Here is a 5,312-nt window from a genome sequence, read left to right on the forward strand (position 1 = left end):
GCGCTCCTCGCGCCTGCCTCGTGGGCTTTGGCGCCCCAGGGTAGCCGCGGGGGGGACTGTCACGGGGCCCTGAGCAGAACTAGACTCTCCAGAGGTGAGACTCTGGAGGACACGCCACACCCATGCGGGCATACACACCAGGCGGACCCACAGGCCCGCACACATAGCGACACACGTACACCACACACACAGATAACACACGTGCAGGTGCACACAGACCCACACACAGAGACCACAAGTATAGGCATAGACAACACACTGGAACACAGATACACACACTAACGTGCACTGGGACACATATCAAATGCACACAGATGCACCACACGCATGCATGCACACAGACCTCCCCACAGATAAACAAACGTATACACTATACACATACAGACACAGAACTCACCACACAGAGACACACAGCACATACACACTCAATACTCAGGAAAAACACATGACCTCCGCAGAGACGCACAAACCCACATAGATACACATAGAGGGGAACATGGACGCAGAGAGACAGATAAAAACAACCCACACAGATACACAGAGACACACATAGGCATACACACATGTCATCCACATAAGGGCAGACACACTCATGTCACACACACACACACACACACACACACACAGTCACACACACACACAAATAAAAAGCGGGGGGGAGGGGGGTGAAGGGGGTTGGCGGTGCACAAATCCCCAGGAAGTAGGACAGAGATAGACTAGTGCAGGCCTTCCCCCTCCACCCCCATCCACAGCAACTCTCCCCTGCCCCAGGAGTCAGGCCCCCAAACAAAATCTCCGGTGCATCTACACAGGCCAGGGGAAGGTCTGAAAGCTGCCCAGGGCTGCTGGCAATGTGGGTTGAGAGGGTACACAAAGGAGCACTGGACTTAGGTTGATCTTTTCACCTGAAACTCAGGAGTGACACTACCTATGTCCCCAAGAAGTGTCACACGTCCCTTGCTCACACTGACCTCAACAGGCTTTGTATCCTTCCTTCTTTCACAAAAACACTTTACACCATAGCAGTGTTGAAAAGAACTGCTGTCCTTCCGAAACTGCTGTCTCAATATCACACTGTGTGGGGGAGGCCCAGGCTTAGAACCTGCGATCTCACTTAAGAAATGAAGCAATAGCTTTTGAAAAGCAGCCTAGAACATTTCAGGCATTATTTCTTCAAGTACTTTTTTAGCCCCACCATCTTTTTCCTTCTCCCTTTGCACTCTAATGATATGAATATTGGTTCTTTCATTATAGTCCCGTAGGTCCCTGAGGCTTTGTTCAAATTTTTCTCAGTATATTTTCTCTCTGTTGTCCCAATTGTGTAATTTCTACTGTCCTATCTTCCAGTTTACTGATTCTTTCCTCTGTCCCCATCATTCTGCCTTTGAACCCATCCACTGAGCTTTCAATTCAGTTGTTGTATTTTTCAGTTCTAAAGTTTCCATTTGGGTCATCTTTAGCTTTTCTATTCCTTGCCTGAGACTTCCTATTTTTCCTTAGTTTCCAACATGTTCATAATTGCTCATTGAAGCGTTTTTATCATGGCTGCTTTAAAATCTCTGTTCTTTCTGTTGGCATCTATTCATTTTTTTAATTCAATTTTAGATCTCCCTGGTTCTTGGTAAGAGGTGTGATTTTCTGTTGAACTCTGGACATTTTTGTGTTGTGAGACTCCGGATCTTATTTAAACCTTCTGCTTTAGCTGGCCTCTGCTGCTCCAGGCCTGGAGTTGGAGGACAGAATGGAAGGGCTGCCTCATGGCTTCCAGGTGGAGGTAGAAGCCTAGGTCTCCCATTCAACCTATGTGGGTGTGGGCTATTAATGCTGACTAGTGTAGAAAGGGTAATATCTGAAAGCTTTCTGTCTTATTCAGCTTTCCCTCTCCTGGTTCTTTGGTTGGAAAGAGTGGGCTTTTGTTGGGCATTGTCTGTTCTGCCCCCATGGCATTTCTGGTTGCTGGCTTCTTCAGCTTCAAGTCTGGAATATATGAGGCAAAACAAAACCCAGGGAACTCACCACCACATCATTTCTTGGATCCAAAGGTCTCAGACTGGTCTGCCTTCGCCCTCTAACTTTCAGAGTCTCCTTACGTTTGTTTGATATATAATGTCCAGGGCTTTTAGCTGTACTTAGCAAGAGTAGTAAGGACAAGCACATCCCCTCTGCCCTTGCAGATGAAGGAGTTTGGCTATGTATTTCAGTGGTCCCCGCCGGCCTGGGTATCCGTATTGACCTCGGTCCCAGTTCCTCTAGTCAGGATTACTCTAGGTATGGTGATCTGCAATAAAAGTGCTGGTGGGCAGGATCCGTCCCTACCACCCAGGGTGAAAAGACAGGATGGCAATTCAAGCAAAAGTGGCATCTTTCAGCCCTCCACAAGTGTTCTTGTGTGGCCTTCCAGAGATGCTCTGAGGTTTGAGAATAGATCATGCTCAGGTACTGGTGAGTAAGGTAACCATGAGTTTCTATCAACAATTTTAGCGTTGTTGTGGGAAAGAAGGAGAGCTTGGAAATGGAGATGGTATTTAAAGTGAACGACAGAGAAGAAGCAAGATTTTGCACATCAAACTCGGAGGGAAAGAAAATTGAGCCAAAATACCTAAGACTTAAAAATATGCTCCACCAACTAGCTCTATAACTTTCCAGAGAGTCACTGTACCTGGCTGACCTGCCTCCTTTCCTGACACAGGGGAATATAAACACACACACCCTTCCCCCTCCTCCCCCGGACCTTGGCCAAGATCAGTTGAGAACATGTCTATGGGGCACCCAGCACACCCCTGGGGGACAGTCAGCTCGCACTAAGGGTGGCAGCTTGGTGGCCATGATGTCAAATCTGACCCAAGAAAAAGTACTTTTTGTCTGATAAAATTTTAATGTGAAATTTAAAAATTGGTGATTTTGCATGCACATCCAGAACCCCCACCGGACCTTGGCCAAGATCAGTTGAGAACATGTCTATGGGGCACCCAGCACACCCCTGGGGGACAGTCAGCTCGCACTAAGGGTGGCAGCTTGGTGGCCATGATGTCAAATCTGACCCAAGAAAAAGTACTTTTTGTCTGATAAAATTTTAATGTGAAATTTAAAAATTGGTGATTTTGCATGCACATCCAGATTCCTGGCTTTTTTTGAACTGCAGAGGGATGTGGTCATTCGGTGCCATGGTATGGACCGTGTTGAGCTTGAGGTGCCTATAGAGGAGGATGAGTTCGTGGGTCTAGAACCAAAGAGAGAGGTCAGGCTGGAGACAGAGGAGTTGGCCCAGAAATGGTTCTTTCACCCGTGGGAGAGGGTACCCTCACCCTAGGAGAGTGGGCAGGTAGAGGTGTGGCTTGGCCACCTGTGCATTGCATCTGGCCAGCAAAAGGTTTAGCTTGGCCTACAAATGCTTTCAAAATATTTGAATTAGTAGCCAACATTTAAAAATCAGGACATCTCACGTAACAGTGCTGTTTCTGAATTTCCTCTGAACGGACATTGGCAATGAGGGGCCACCTTTGTGCCTGGCGTTGGTCTGCGTTGTGGCTGGGTGGAGGCTGCCCCCTTCAGGAGGTATCTGCAACTGCTCATCTGCCCACCCCTCTGCTGAGCTCACTCCAGAAAAGCTAATCTTTGTGTTTTCTGGTCTGTTTTACTGGGTTGGAACATGAAGGAAGGAGAGTAGGTTTTAACGGTGGTGGACAGGGTGTAATTCTAGATTTTTTGAGGTCTCTGGGACATCCAACTAGAGACATGGCAGGCCGTAGCATGTGCAATGTGAGACTAAGGATGGAGATGAATGTTGGGAAGTAATTGGTGATTGATGTCATGAGAATGAATTAGATTGCCCAGGACATGTGAACTGGAGGGAGAAATGGCCTATGAGAGATCTTTGTGAGGACAATGGGAAGCAGGAAAAGGAGGGAGGTGAGTTTTCAAAGGTGATAGAGACAGGAGGAGATGTGGAAGGTGTGATTTCACGAATCCAAAGGCACAGCATGTTGTAAGACAAAGGATTAACAAAGTCTAATGCTGTCCAGAAGCCAAACCACAGGACTAAGATGTGTCCAATAGATTTAATAAGAAGGAGGTCATTTGTGACCTTGGGGAGAACCCAGTTCATGGATTAATCAGGGCAGGAGACAACCTGCTCTGAGTTATCAAGTGAATGGAAAATGAGTGGCAACAGCAAATGTAGAGACCCCTTCAAGACATTTTCTGTGAAGAGGAGACAGTAGAGCACAGTGGTGAAGTCTATGGATTTTGCAACCAGACAGCCTTCATTCAAGTCCTGGCTCTGCTGACTGTAACTCCACGATCTCGGGCAGTTGATGTACCCTCTTTATGCCTCTATAGCGCAGGTGAATTGCTTAGCTCAATGCCTGGCACCTGGTAGGTAGGATGCAATAAAGTTTCACCATTATTAAAATAATGTACACATGTGTTCAAAATTCCAATGAGAGCTAACAAGTTAACAGTGAATTGTGAGTCTCCTTCCTTTTCTGTGCCCTGGTTCCTGTCCACAGAGGGAACCAGCCCTGCGGGTTCTTGTGTGGCCTTCCAGAGGTGCTCTGAGGCTGGAGGAGGTGGATCATGCTGGGAACACATGTGAGGAGAATGGGAGGAAGTAAGATGCAAGGGCATCAGAGGGGAGTGAGAGTAGCTGAGTTCCTAGTGGCTCCATGCCGCTGGGGTGACTGAAGAGGCAGATGCAGACTGTTGAGTGACATGAAGGAAGGGGAGTAGGTTTTGATGGTGGTGGACAGAGCTTGAGAAATGCCTAGGCGTCTAGGGTCTGACATGCTTCCTCTCTCTCACTTTCCTCTGCTATGTGAACCAGCTGGACCAGCTTGACGGAGCAATGACTGAGGCACAAGCATGTTGAGTCACGTGGAGGAAACTGAAGCTCCCCAGCAGATAAGCAGACAACCTCTATGTACTCTGCTGACCTGCAGTTGATGGCAGACACCTGAGGGCAACCCGTTGTGACTGAAAGAACCAACCAGTTGAGCTCAGCCCCAACTTGTTGACCCATAGCCCCATGAACTAAATAAATGCTTGTTGTTTTAAGCCATTCCATTTGGAGTGGCCTGTTATGCAGCAATAGCTAACTGATGCAGAAGATCACCATGACATTTGTCATCTTACAACTTCTCCTTTCTCTTTACAATAGCCAGATTTGGAAGCAGCTCAAGTGCCAATCAGTAGATGAGTATATAAAAAAGCTGTGGTACATTTACACATTGGAATACGACTCGGTCATAAAAAAAGGGGGGGGGATCTTACCTTTTATGACAGCATGGATAGACCTGGAGAGCATTATGCTAAGT

This window comes from Myotis brandtii, unplaced genomic scaffold, assembly GCF_000412655.1.
Source record: "Myotis brandtii unplaced genomic scaffold, ASM41265v1 scaffold240, whole genome shotgun sequence".
Classification (NCBI taxonomy): Eukaryota; Metazoa; Chordata; class Mammalia; order Chiroptera; family Vespertilionidae; genus Myotis; species Myotis brandtii.